Source organism: Oncorhynchus keta, unplaced genomic scaffold, assembly GCF_023373465.1.
Source record: "Oncorhynchus keta strain PuntledgeMale-10-30-2019 unplaced genomic scaffold, Oket_V2 Un_contig_2759_pilon_pilon, whole genome shotgun sequence".
Taxonomy (NCBI): Eukaryota; Metazoa; Chordata; class Actinopteri; order Salmoniformes; family Salmonidae; genus Oncorhynchus; species Oncorhynchus keta.
The window spans coordinates 300,010-315,307 of record NW_026285609.1 but is presented as its reverse complement, the minus strand read 5'-3'; the positions used below and the strand labels follow the sequence as shown (position 1 = coordinate 315,307).

Below are 15,298 nucleotides of genomic sequence, written 5' to 3'. Positions count from 1 at the left end.
TTCTGATGGAATCTGAAGCAGAAAGGTAAAGCACATGGGTATATATAATAAACTAATATAGAGTTTATTTAGCTAATAACCAGAATGCATTTTCTGAGTGGCCACAACCACATTGACATCGATGGTATTTGCCACACTCTCTAGAATGACATAATTCATATTATTCATGCCAGTATATCAACGGGCTATGGACGTGACCTCCCATAACGAAGTGAAACTTCGCAGTGATCGGAAGCAGTGTGTAATGGCTGTGTAATATCTGCAAATGAGGACAAGTTAGGTCTCTGGTGGGGTCCTCACTCATGGACAATACTAGCCCCTTTAAGATAAGTTTAGGCTTCAGTGATTACCACACTGAGTACAGGCCTAGGGTTCAGAGAGTGGGACAGTTACTGGCCTATGACGTTTGATGGATGTGCTGAGCATGTTGACCACTAGTTGGCTCTCAGCCCTTATGCCTCTGCATATGCAGTGGCGTAAAGTACTTCAGTATATTATAACAATTACATTTACTTTTAATACTTAAGTATATTTAAAACCAAATACTTTTAGACTTTTACTCTTTTACCAAATACTTTTAGACTTTTAGTAGTATTTTACTGGGTTACTCACTCTAATAGAAAATGACTCAAGTTAAAGTATCTTTACTTTTACTCAAGTATGACAATTGGGTACGTTTTCCACCACTGGGTATATAACATTTGATAGAGTTGCTGTACTGCAGCTGGATGTGCTGAGAATGTCGACCACTAGGTGGCTCTCAGCCTTTATGCCTCTGCTGTCTGCTCCCTCAGTGTCTGTCTCAAACTGCACTGTACAACACAGTGATGCAATTATGTGCATGGTCAGTGGTGCAGTACTTTGATGCAATGGCACCAGGGACAACAGGTTTTTACCTCAGTCCTACCACAGTTGTCAGTCTCAATCATTTGCACTGTGAATGTGTGTTGGCTATATTATATTTAGCGCTTCTACAGTCATGTATCTATAACATATCTACCTCACATCAATGCTCTCCCACACAAATTCATATACTGCATATCTCAGAATTAAAAAAAAATTCTCACAAGGTTATAGCAAGAGAAAACCTATTCCGTTCTGTCGCATCAATTCCCTTGAGATAATTCAAACACAGACAAAAAAAAGGCTTTTCCTCTCAACTCCGCAGACTGATACCGCCGAGGGAATTCTTTTAAAGGTCACCCCAAAACCCACAGATATAGTTTTTGCTCTGTTTTGGTAAGGCTTTTTCAGACACGAATGTGTGCTACCTCATCACCTCCCCTCCATGCTGCCCTCCATGCTGCGAGGACCCCTCTCCTCCCCGAAGATCCTTCCCCTCCCAGCATCCTCCATCTCAGTTAACATCCTGTGTGAACGTGACACCAGCACAGGCAGGAAATAGTTGGCCTAAATTATCCAATGGCTACACAATGGCTCTGTCGCAATTCATCTTTCCGTTATTCCTCGCCTAGGTCCAAGGTCCCTCCTCTAAGCCCTTTTTCTCCAATGCGCTTTGAGGATGCAGTGAGGAAAGAGGATGTGAGGAACCGAGGAAAGATGAACTGGGAAAGAGCCGATGAGTAGCGCGGATGGACCTCATCTCGTGTGCTGCTATCCCCTTCATGTTGTGTATGAAACCGTATAATACATAGTGTCCCTTTATCGTTTATCCCACAAAACCAGACCTAAAGAGGGACAGGAGGCTTGTTTAGGGAGAAAAGATGTAAGAGTGTTGGCAAGAGTAGCAAAGCCTGTTATCGAGTCCCTCCCGTCTGCCGTGATCATGTGGCTGTGCCCAGCATTAGGTGAGACGAGGTGAGATGAGAAAGGAGATGAAACAGCATATTGAGTCTGCGTCCCAAATGGCACACTATATTTTGTAGTGGACTACTTTTGACCAGGGTCTATAGGGCTATAGTCAAAAGTAGTGCACTATACAGGAAGTAGGGTGCCATCTGGGATACAGTCTGAATCACAGGGGAGAGCGAGAGGAGTGGTTCTGCGCCCGCTCCCATCCCAACAGGAGTAACCGTTTTCTGAGGCGAGCAGGAGCAAACTGCAAAAATCTCTTTCTCTCAGGATCGATTGAGCTTTTCCCCAGCAACCCCGTTATGCTAAAGGCACCCACCAGCACGCACCCACCAGCACACACGCACGCGCACACAGACCCACACACACATCCTGGACTCTCCTTGTCAGATAAAACTATACAAAATATATTCACGTCACCAAATAATTGATTAAAACACACTGTTTTTAAATGAAGGTCTACAGTAGTCTCAACAGCATTCTGTAGGGTAGTACAATGGTGTAGCTGGAGGACAGCTAACTTCCATACTCCTCTGGGTATATTAGTAGTCATTTGTAATTAACACAGTAGTTATGATGACTTCGGGAAGACTTCCTCCAACCTATCAGAGCTCTTGCAGCATGAACTGAGATGTTGTTTACACAGTCAAAGGACCAGAGAATGAATCTAGTACTGAAAGCACAAGCTACAGCTAACTAGCACTGCTGTGCATAAAATGTAGTGGGTAGTTGACTCAAAGAGAAAGACAGACAATAGTTTATCTGCTGTCTCGGCCACTGCCTGTCACCGAGGGTGTACCCCAAGGCTCTATCCTAGGCCCCACGCTCTTCTCAATTTACATCAACAACATAGCTCAGGCAGTAGGATGCTCTCTCATCCATTTATATGCAGATGATACAGTCTTATACTCAGCTGGCCCCTTCCCGGATATTGTGTTAAACGCTCTACAACAAAGCTTTCTTAGTGTCCAACAAGCTTTCTCTGCCCTTAACCTTGTTATGAAAACCTCCAAAACAAAGGTCATGTGGTGAAGTACGAAGAATGCCCCTCTCCCCACAGGTGTGATTACTACCTCTGAGGGTTTAGAGCTTGAGGTAGTCACCTCATATAAGTATTTGGAAGTATGGCTAGACGGTAGGCTGCACTTCTCTCAGCACATATCAACGCTGCAGACTAAAGTTATATCTAGACTTGGTTTCCTCTATGGTAATCGCTCCTCTTTCACTCCAGCTGCCAAATTAACCCTGATTCAGATGACTATCCTACCCATGCTAGATTACGGAGACATAATTTATAGATCGGCAGGTAAGGGTGCTCTTGAGCGGCTAGATGTTCTTTACCATTCAGATTTGCCACCAATGGACACATCACTGCACTCTATACTACTCTATAAACTGGTCCTCTCTGTATACCTGTCACAAGACCCACTGGTTGATGCTTATTTATAAAACTCTCTTAGGTATCACTCCCCCCTATCTGAGATATCTACTGCAGCCCTCATCCTCCACATACACACCCGTTCTGCCAGTCACATTCTGTTAAAGTTCCTCAAAGCACACATATCCCTGGGTCACTCGTCGTTTCAGTTTGCTGCAGCTAGCGACTGGAATGAGCTGCAACAAACACTCAAACTGGACAGTTTTATCTCAATATCTTCATCCAAAGACTCAATCATGGACACTCTTACTGACAGATTGTGGCTGTTTTACGTGATTTACCTATTGTTGTCCCTACCTTCTTGCCCTTTGTGCTGTTGTCTGTGCCCAGTAATGTTGGTACCATGTGCTGCTGCTACCATGCTGTGTTTTCATGTGTTGCTGCCATGCTATGTTGTTGTCTTAGGTCTCTCTTTATGTAGTGTTGTCTCTCTTTCGGGATGTGTGTTTTGTCCTATATTTGTATTTCATTTATTTGTATTTTTAATCACCCGTCCCCGCAGGAGGCCTTTTGCCTTTTGGTAGGACGTCATTGTATATAAGACATATGTCAGAAGACGACCGTGACAATGTAAAATCTGCATAAGTACATTGCATTTACTTGGTGTTACACAGGATTCATAATGAAATTGATCTTGAAGGGTACTTGTAATTATATTTTGTACCGATACTCCGATAGTGGTGGAAAAAGTACCCATACGTGAGTAAAAGTAAACATACATTAATAGAAAATTACTGAAGTAAAAGTGAAAGTCACCCAGAAAATGGTCCTTGAGTAATAGTCTAAATATACTTAAGTATCAAAATTAAAAGTATAACTCATTTTGCATTCCTTATATTAAGCAAAGCAGACGGCACAAAACAACATCTACAAACACAGTACCCCATAACGACAAAGCGACCAGAGACTGCGGTCGCCTTTGCATGGATAAACAGTGTTTGTTTGTCCTGTATTAATCTTTTGTTAGAGTAGCCAACCCCTGATACATCAAACACACAACAGGCTGTTTATCATGATGCACAATCTTGAGACCACATCCTGAAATACACCACCTTCTTGGTCCGTTTCAGTGTGCATACAGGGCTAATTCCTTTACATACACTACATGACCTAGGGGGGCCTACCCACGAACCATGAAAAACAGGCCCAGACCATTTTTCCTCCTCCACCAAACTTTACAGTTGGCACTATGCATTTGGGCAGGTAGCGTTCTCCTGGCATCCGCCAAACCACTGCCAGATGGCAAAGCGGGATTCATCACTCCAGAGAACGCGTTTCCACTTCTCCAGAGTCCAATGGCGGCTAGGTTTACACCCCTCCAACCGACACTTGGCAATGCACAATCTAATCTAAGACATCTGAACGGTTGCTTGGCAATGGAAACTAATTTCATGAATCTCTCAATTAACATTTATTGTGCTGATGTTGTTTACAGAGGCAGTTTGGAACTCGGTAGTGAGTGTTGCAAACGAGGAAAGACGATTTTTACGCACTGCGCGCTTCAGCACTCGGCGGTCCAGTTCTGTGTGCTTGTTTGGCCTACCACTTTGCGGCTGAGCCGTTGTTGCTCCTAGATGTTTCCACTTCACAATAACAGCACTTACAGTTGAACGGGGCAGCTCTAGCAGGACAGACATTTTATGAACTGACTTGTTGGAAAGATGGCATCCTAGGACGGTGCCAAGTTGAAAGTCACTGAGCTATCCAGTAAGGCCATTCTACTGCCAATGTTTGTCTATGAAGATTGCATGGCTGTTTGCTTGATTTTATACAAATCCACAAATTTGAAGGGGTGTCCACATGGATCATTTGTTAAAGAGAAATGAAATTCCTGACATTTAATCCTAGTAAACATTCCCTGTCTTAGGTCAGTTAGGATCACCACTTTATTTTAAGAATGTGAAATGTCAGAATAATAGTAGAGTGAATGATTTATTTCAGCTTTTGGACACGCATATGGGCTATTCATACATAGACAACACCGGCCTGAACTTGTATAGACTTTTGGACAGGAACATTAGCTATACAGTGATAGGCTAGTGATAGTAGGAGTGTGCATGGCGCGTCACCAATAGAGTCGATGCCCCAATGTCTGAGCCAATAAGAGAATGGAAACTAAGTAAGACAACAAGATTCGTAAAGTGGAGTGACACTTATGTAAGGATGAGAAGGTATAAAAGCCAAGTACTAAGAAGAGTCAGTTGTTCCATGGAATTGCTCGGCTCTGTTACTTTGTAATAAATTCACAAGTTCCGCTATTGGTGAATTATTTGATTCAATATTTTCCACAACACTATAAAAGTGCAAAGTCAATTGAAGTCTGGTTTACAACCAAACGTATACCGTAGATCTACAGAGACATCATGAGAGCGACTGCAGCCGTCCTATTGGTCCTATGTCTCCTGACCATCAGTCATGGTAAGTTACCATCATCTGAAACATGCTTGATCAACTTGGATTTGATCATCAAGTTCGCTCCATAATTTCATCCTCCTTGTTGTCTGTGTGCTCAACTCATGTCTTTGTCTCCAAAGCCTGGGACTGTCAGGAGGTAGTAAACATCAAGAATCTGATGCAGATCGATGCAGGACTGGGACAAGTGGTTGCTACGGACACAAGTCAAATCCCCTACTACCTGGTAGGTGATAAATGGATCCGCCTGCCGCTTTCCAGCTGAATCAAGACTGTCAAAACAACGGGTGGAGTCACATTGGCGGCAAGCTTTCCATGATTGAGGTGGCAACTGATGGTAGAGTCTTTGGGGTCACCTCTGCAGGCCATGTTTATACCAGGTAAGGTTACTACTGAACTATGTGTCTAATAATGGTATACATTTAATTATAATTATTATCCTTACTGTACATCCTTTGTGAAGCTCTTTACACAACTAGTAAAATACTGTAGATACATAAATATAATCCGATCTAAACTTATAGGACTTATAAAGACATGTGTAGACATTGTAAGATAAAGTATGTAAAAGTGGGATGTCCTGTAAAGCTACAGTTTGGGATAAAAACAACAACTTCCCAGACACCCCACCACTTGTTTTGGTAAACAGCTGAGGAATGTAGTTAGAGAAATGTAACCAACCTCTAATTCATACATGGAGCTACGGATGCAAAGACAGATCAATTATTTGTTTTAAAAATAATGTAACATGTTTTTTAAAGCTATACATTGTTTGTTTACAATAACATTGTTTTCAAACAATGGAGGAAAAGCTTACATTTTAGCTTCTGATGTGGTTGAATAAAGCTCAAGAGGCAGAAGTTGTATTCTTCAAAAATCTATGGCTATATTCAATTATTACAGTCCAAAAATGGATGTACTTAAAAAAATGGATAAGCTTTAAAACATGAACCCCAACCCTTTCTTCAACACAGAGACGGCATCACAGCCAGTAAACCAGAGGGCACTGGATGGAGCCATGTCTCAATGTGCATGCGCATGGGCCACGTGACCTATGACCTGGGCCGTCTTTGGGCGGTCTCCAAGTCTGGAGTCACCATGGTGTGCACACCTTAGCCTCTCCTCTGCATCTGATGACCGTTGGGGATCTGTCTAAAGTTCACTTGCTAACTCATCGATCTCTCTTTCTGGAACAGCCTTCTGCTTGAGAATGCCCAACATTAGTTCATAAGAATCCTTCATTCTAAAACCTAATACTAACTATACTTTTCAGTACTTTATCTCTGTCAATAGTCATCACTGATCTTAATGATCTTGCTTCAGAGGTTATTCATAAAGATGGATGGAATCCTTTTTAATGCTTATTATCTCATTATATAATAATTTCCCGCAAAAATAAAGCATTCAGTTTGAAGCTATTTTAATTTCCGTGTTTCTTTGTTTTCATATTGAACAGGGGGATTTTAGTTGCTCTGCCAGTGACGATTTTAGCATGTACATCTTGGTGGGGCAAACTCAACAAATTGTTTGAGATATATTCCAGCAAAGCCACTACACTGGTGGAAAAAAGTACTTAATTGTCATACTTGAGTAAAAGTAAAGATACCTTATTAGAAAATTACTCAAATGAAAGTCGCCAATTAAAATACTACTTGATTAAAAGTCGAAAAGTATATAGTTTGAAATATACTTAAGTACTAGAAGTAAATGGAATTGCTAAAAATGTACATAAGTATCAAAAGTAAAAGTAAAAATTCCTTATTTTAAGTAAACCAGATGGCACAATAAAAAAAATTGACGGATTGCTAGGGGAATACCCTAACTCTCTTTAGTGATTTCACCAGATCAGAGGCAGTATGGATGACTGTAAGGTGCCTCACTAGGACGAGGTAGGTGCAAGAGTCAGGAGCAGGAGAGCACTGAGGTCCAAATATTTATTTGGAAGTCCAAAACGCAACAAAACTGGTCAGGAAACAAACCCAACGATGGCGCCCAACAAAACAGGAATTCGAAGTGACAACAGGAGGGAAAAAAACAATCTACTCCTAAATAAATCACAACGGCACAGACGACCGTTAGAATAGCCTGTGGCGCAATCTAGCACAGGCCCCGAACAAACACAGACATATTCCCGCACAAAATAACAGCAGGCAACGAGGTTAATAAACCCACATAAATTAACTCAATAGAACACAGGTGTCAGAAACAGACAGACACAAACGAAAAAGAAAAAATGGATTGGTGGAAGCTAGTAGGCCGGCATCGACGACCACCGAGCACCTCCCGAACAGGAAGAGGAGCCACCTTCGGTGGAAGTCGTGACAATGACAAGGGATGTTCTCTGATAAGGGTGTGAATCGAACCATTTACTTTTGGGTGCAAGGGAAAATGTATGGAGTAAAAAGTACATGTTTTTTTTTAGGAATGTAGTGAAGTAAAAGTACAAGTTGGCAAAAATATAAATAGTAAAATAAAGTACAGATACCAAAAAAATTACTTAAGTACCGGTAGTACATTAAAGTACATTACAAAACAATCCATTAATTGCAGTATAAGGGTGACAGACAGTGCCCACATACCGTTAGGGCCCACATAAAGCTATCCAGACAGCAGAGCTTTCCTTTCTGCACCATGGAGTGAATCTTTACCACCAATACACCTGACTATCAGCGGAGCCTGGCAACCTGGTCTCAGAGTAATTAGTATTATTCTGTATGTAAATCTGGGACCACTATTTAGTATGATATGTTACATTTCGTATGGGATGTATTCATTTGTGGATGTCCATTACCATTTTCATACAATATGTTACAAATTATAAATTGTATTATATGTTACGAACTTGCAAAACTTACAATATGTTACATATTCTGTTTAGGTGGCTAATGTTAGCTAGGTGGCTAATGTTAGCTAGGCTAGGTTAGGGATTAAGTTTAGGAGTTAGGTTAAAGGGTTAAGGTTAGAGGAAGGGTTAGCTAAAAGGTTTAAGGTTAGGGGAAGAGTTAGCTAACATGTTAAGTAGTTGTGAAATACCTAATAAATAGTAAGTAGTTGATGGTGCTAATTAGCTAAATTGCTAAAGCTAGCCGTGATGAGATTCAAACGCGTTATACGCCCACCCATCCACCTAGACTTAAGTAATCATGTGTCATACCAAACCTAACATATCATACATACTAAGTTGAGTGTCCCAGACTTACGTTTATGAGACCAGGCTGAGCATCGTCTGGCAGCAATACAGTTAATTCGGCATAATTCACTGCATTTTATAAAAACAGCTGATATGGCAGACTTGCTTAAATAAATATGGTTTCTATGGATTCCTTGTGGATTTGTGTAACTCGATAAGAATCACATTCTCCTTCAATAATAACATATGCCGACATGAGTTTAGACTTTTGAACCATACACAAACATTATTACATTTATGTTCAGTAAATTCACAATGTTTGTTCTGATCATTAGCAAACGAGCTGTGACGAGGTAGGCCTATTCCTTTAGTACTTTCAAAATGGACACCGACAGAAAATCAGATGTTATTTCAGATAAATTCAGCAATGTGTTGAGGCCTAAACTTTACTCTTCATTAAATCACCACAGACACACATTGAGAGAGAGAGAGAGAGTTAGCCTGAAATTTGAAATATTTTATTAGGCATTTGTGGTCTAAAAAGGAAGGAAAATACAATCCCGAGGATTCACTTTTATGTGAAATATACCGACTCACAGAAGAGGGGGATGACTGCGGCAGCTTTCCAGTCCTTGGGGATCTCAGACGATATGAAAGAGAGGTTGAACAGGCTGGTAATAGGGGTTGCGACAATGGTGGCGGATAGTTTCAGAAATAGAGGGTCCAGATTGTCAAGCCCAGCTGATTTATACGGGTCCAGGTTTTGCAGCTCTTTCAGAACATCTGCTATCTGGATTTGGGTAAAGGAGAACCTGGAGAGGCTTGGGCGAGGAGCTGCGGGGGGGCCGGGGCTGTTGGCCGAGGTAGGAGTAGCCAGGCGGAAGGCATGGCCAGCCGTTGAGAAATGCTTGTTGAAGTTTTCGATAATCATGGATTTGTCGGTGGTCACCGTGTTCCCTAGCCTCAGTGCAGTGGGCAGCTGGGAGGAGGTGCTCTTGTTCTCCATGGACTTCACAGTGTCCCAGAATTTTTGGAGTTGGAGCTACAGGATGCAAACTTCTGCCTGAAGAAGCTGGCCTTAGCTTTCCTGACTGACTGCGTGTATTGGTTCCTGACTTCCCTGAACAGTTGCATATCGTGGGGACTGTTCGATGCTATTGCAGTCCGCCACAGGATGTTTTTGTGCTGGTCGAGGGCAGTCAGGTCTGGAGTGAACCAAGGGCTGTATCTGTTCTTAGTTCTGCATTTTTTGAACGGAGCATGCTTATCTAAAATGGTGAGGAAGTTACTCTTAAAGAATGACCAGGCATCCTCAACTGACGGGATGAGGTCAATGTCCTTCCAGGATACCCGGGCCAGGTCGATTAGAAAGGCCTGCTCACAGAAGTGTTTTAGGGAGCGTTTGACAGTGATGATGGGTGGTCGTTTGACTGCGGCACCGTAGCGGATACAGGCAATGAGGCAGTGGTCGCTGAGATCCTGGTTGAAGACAGCGGAGGTGTATTTGGAGGGCCAGTTGGTCAGGATGACATCTATGAGGGTGCCCTTGCTTACAGAGTTAGGGTTGTACCTGGTGGGTTCTTTGATGATTTGTGTGAGATTGAGGGCATCTAGCTTAGATTGTAGGACTGCCGGGGTGTTAAGCATATCCCAGTTTAGGTCACCTAGCAGAACAAACTCTGAAGCTAGATGGGGGGCAATCAATTCACAAATGGTGTCCAGGGCACAGCTGGGAGCTGAGGGGGGTCGGTAGCAGGCGGCAACAGTGAGAGACTTATTTCTGGAGAGAGTGATTTTCAGAATTAGTAGTTCGAACTGTTTGGGTATGGACCTGGAAAGTATGACATTACTTTGCAGGCTATCTCTGCAGTAGACTGCAACTCCTCCCCCTTTAGCAGTTCTATCTTGACGGAAGATGTTATAGTTGGGTATGGAAATCTCTGAATTTTTGGTGGCCTTCCTGAGCCAGGATTCAGACACGGCAAGGACATCAGGGTTAGCAGAGTGTGCTAAAGCAGTGAGTAAAACAAACTTAGGGAGGAGGCTTCTGATGTTGACATGCATGAAACCAAGGCTTGTGGTTTCATGTGGCATAAACATAACAAATCAATAATTTTTTCATCTGATTGTCAAACTATCATTTCAAAGGGCTCCTCCATAGGCCACCCGCACATGTTTATCCACTTGCAAGATATTTCCAGCTTCCAAATAGTGGTGAGTGGAAAGAGACATCTTTTTCACAAAACACCAAAAAGTTTAATGTCAAATTTGGCTACTGTCAGTAGGGAAGAATTTATACGTCCACTGCTGTTGCCGCGCGTTTCGGTGCCGGCCACTCATCTCTGCCTTGGCAAAATGTCAATGTTCTCGTTGAACCACATCGTATTTGAGTGTAGGCTATACCATTATTTTTTAAATTCATTCGCCATTCATTTGTCATGTCTCTAACATCATAAAAAGTTGTGTAATAGCCTAGAGTTTTTGTGAATGGCTCATGTCTCACCCTGGCTCTATCTGCTACATCATTTATGTTGGTGGAGCGTCACAGCGATGGGAATGAACATGCAAAATATTTTGTACCCCTGCCTTATCACAGGGCGACATCAGTGCTCACCTAAAAAGCCCATGTGCCACTGGTTGAGAGCAATTGTAATGGTTTTTGGGCAGAATTACATGAGGTTTTTTTTCACCCCTATGTGTAGTTAAAAGACAATTCTGAGTGTGAACAGCTCATTTACATTTTCAGGCAAGTGATCCAATCTTCAGGTAACCAAAAAATACTCCTGGCTTGCCCAATGGGCAGGTGCCTTTCAGACATTAATGTAAATCCCTGATGTGCATGAAGCACGTGACCTACGACCTGGGTCGTCTTTGGGTCGTCTCCACGTCTGGAATAATAATTAGTAGCGGGCAGAAACATCCATCATTCTGTATGAACAAGGCATTTGAGAATGCAATCCTTGTCATAGCTCATCATCTCTCATAATACATCATGATCATAGCTCGATCTACCATCAGTGTCCAATAACTAGGCACTCAGTCAATGTTCCAATGTTCATAGTTCAATGTTAGATGAGCAATCAGCATCCCATAACTACACAGAATAATAGGCATCCCATAACTAGTCATCAATCAATGTTCAAATAGTTCAGTCACAGACGTGACATAAACATCTTACCTAAATGTACACTTTAAAACATTTCACTTGGGAAAAGTCCAGTGAGCTTCGATATGGCTGTAATTAAAATTGAGTAATTGTTCAGCTGACATGGAATACTCCATCAACCCAATGATTTTTGCTTAATGTAAAACAATATTGAACTTAAATATTGAAGTTTGCAACACAAATAGGCTGAGTTGATCAAACAGGAGAGTATAATTTGCTGAGACTGACAACTTTAGAAAACTCTGTTGGCTGAAAATACATGTCTCATTAACATATTTCCCAGTGTGCTACCACTGAAATAACAGCAAATTCTTATCAATGTTGATATCCCCTGTAGGGTTGTGATTCATTGAGGTTAAATGAAAAGCAACAGAGTTGGTTTCCTTCCCTGTTTCGGCAGCCTCCCTGAATCTCCATCCGACACTCTAAAATGTAGATGACTGTCTTTAGCAAATTCTCTTCTTACCAGTGATAAACAAATGATTCACCAGATGTGTCAGTTGTGTTAGAGCTGAACAAATGCCACTTATCAAAACAACATGGTTTTTGGTGCATATGCAGTTGATAATGTGTTAGTTAACAAATAAAACAAGTAATCAGAGTACATGAACTTTTCAACGGATCACAAACTGTTTCTGCATATTGATTATTGATGTTTTTTATACTTCTTTTTTTGTACTATACATGGAACTAATATAAATTGTGAAAACGGGTTTACCCTGTCTACTCTTGTGAGATTGTTTTATCTGTTTATCTGGTCTGTGGCTACTTGGGGCAGATTTGATAGAGCCCACGTTCTTGTCTTGCATGGAGAAATAGTTCTAGTTCACAAATGTCTTTGTGTGTTTGGACCATGATAGTTTGTTGGTGATGTGGACACCAAGGAACTTGAAGCTCTCAACCTGCTCCACTACAGTCCTGTCGACGAGAATAGGGGCGTGCTCAGTCCTCCCTTTCCTGTTGTCCACAATCATCTTCTTTGTCTTGATCATGTTGAGGGAGAGGTTGTTGTCCTGGCTCCTCCTCCCTATAGGCTGTCTCACTGTTGTGTCATCTGCAAATCTAATGATGGTGTTGGAGTTGTGCCTGGCACTGCAGTCATGAGTGAACAGGGAGTACAGGAGGGGACTGAGCACGCACCCTTGAGGGGCACCCGTGTTGAGGATCAGCGTGACGGATGTTTTGTTACCTACCTTTAACACCTGGGGGCGGCCCATCAGGAAGTCCAGGATCCAGTTACAGAGGGAGGTGTTAATTACCAGGTTCCTTAGCTAAGTTATGAGCTTTGAGGGCACTATGGTGTTGAAGGCTGAGCTGTCGTAAATGAATAGCATTCTCACATAGGTATTCCTTTTGTCCAGGTGGCAAAGGGCAGTACAATAGAGATTGCATCATCAGTATGAAAATCTGAGTGATTCTAGGGTTTCTGGGATAATGGTGTTGATGTGAGCCAGACGTGAGTGCTACAGGTTGGTAGTCATTTAGACAGGTTACCTTAGTGTTCTTGGGCACAGGGACTATGGGATTCTGCTTGAAACATGTTGATATTACAGACTCAGTCAGGAACGGGTTGAAAATGTCAGTGAAGACACTTGCCAGTTGATCAGCGCATGCTCGGAGTACACGTCCTTGCAATCCATCTGGCCCGGTGCCTTGTGAATGTTGACCTATTTAAAGGTCTTACTCACATCGTGAGTGAGTGATCACACAGTCGTCCGGAACAGCTGATGCTCTCATGCATGTTTCAGTGTTACTTGCCTCGAAGAGAGCATAGAAGTAATTTAACTTGTCTGGTAGTGTTGTGTCACTGGGCAGCCCGCGGCTGTGCTTCCCTTTGTAGTCTGTAATAGTTTGCAAGCCCTGCAACATTCAATGAGCGTCGGAGCTGGTGTAGTACGATTCAATGTTAGTCCTGTATTGACGCTTTGCCTGTTTGATTGTTCGCTGGAGGGCTTTGCAGGATTACGTATAAGCTTTCGGGTTGGAATCCTGCTCCTTGAAAGCGGCAGCTCTACCCTTTAGCTCAGTGCGGATGTTGCCTGTAATCCAAAGCTTCTGGTTGGGATATGTACTGGTCACTGTGGGGACGACATCATCGATGCACTTATTGATGAAAACAGTGACTGATGTGGTGTACTCCTCAAAGTGTTCATGATTTTTTTTTTTTTTAAAACACTCAAACAAAATAACTTTCGAAAACAAAAGCGTATAGTTCTGTCAGGTACAGACGCGAAGCAGAAAACAAGATCCCACAAAAAACAAACAACTTATATGTGATCCCCAATCAGAGACAACGATAGACAGCTGCCTCTGATTTGGAACCACACTCGGCCAAAACAAAGAAATAGAAAACATAGACTATCCCACCCGAGTCACACCCTGACCTAACCAAACATAGAGAATAATAGGGATCTCTAAGGTCAGGGCGTGACAAGAGGATGGAATTATGGTCAGATTTGCCAAATGGAGGGCGAGGGAGAGCTATGTACACGTCTCTGTGTGTGGAGTCAAGGTAGTTTTGCAATGGTCACCAGGGAAGCATATCTTTGTTTGAACTATGGCCCACGTCAACTCTGGCTGACTTCTTTACAATACAACTTTGTCCATTAGTTAGAGCGAACAACCAAAATATATGTCTTCTGCTCCGTACTCACCCCCCCAAACAGCAGACATCACACATACAGTTGAGAGGAGCACAAGTTCAATCTGCAGTGCAGCACCCCTAGATAGAAGGCATGTTGTGGGGTTATCGGGGACTTTGCTCAAGGTCCCAACATCAAGGGAATGTTTTGAGGATGGGAACCCAGCAGCCCTTCAGTTGTGAAATCAATTCCGCCTGTTTATTCCAGCGACCAGCCCGGGATTCGAACAGGACACTTTTCGGGCCACAGGTCTAATTCCTTAGCCGCTGGCTACCTACCGCAAGTACAGTATGTATTGTTGCCTGACTGTTTCCAGAGAAGAAGATAAAAGGAGGAAACAGTTCTTCTACAGAAAGAGTTAATCTGACAAATGAAGACAAATGCTATGTGAATATAACTTCTGCACTCAACAACCCGGTCGCATTCCGCTTCGCTCCACAGGTAGTATCACATTTTCATTTCATTTCATTACATCACAACGGTTTGATTTGCTTGATCGTAGCTAGCTACATAGCTAGCTACATAGCCGTCTTTGTATCAAAGATAATTGTGTAGTCTAGAGCGATTTTCTAGGTTAGCTAGCCAGCTATTGTCGTTCTTTTAACGCAACGTAACGTAATCAACACTGCTAGCTAGCCAGCTAGCCCCCGAATAGCTGCACTGTAGAAACTATTACACTCAACGGAACGACTTGATTA

The 15,298-nt window shown here is 42.4% G+C and overlaps 1 long non-coding RNA gene and 1 pseudogene across 1 annotated transcript; both read left to right on the top strand.

The window, feature by feature from the left end:
- The first annotated feature begins 5,432 nt into the window (after positions 1-5,432).
- LOC127922898 (fish-egg lectin-like) overlaps positions 5,433-15,298 on the top strand; it is a 115,286-nt pseudogene continuing 105,420 nt past the window's right edge.
- Positions 5,923-7,080, top strand: LOC127922904 (uncharacterized). The gene is made up of 2 exons (XR_008112762.1): positions 5,923-6,042; positions 6,637-7,080. It is a non-coding gene; the product is annotated as an uncharacterized LOC127922904 (long non-coding RNA).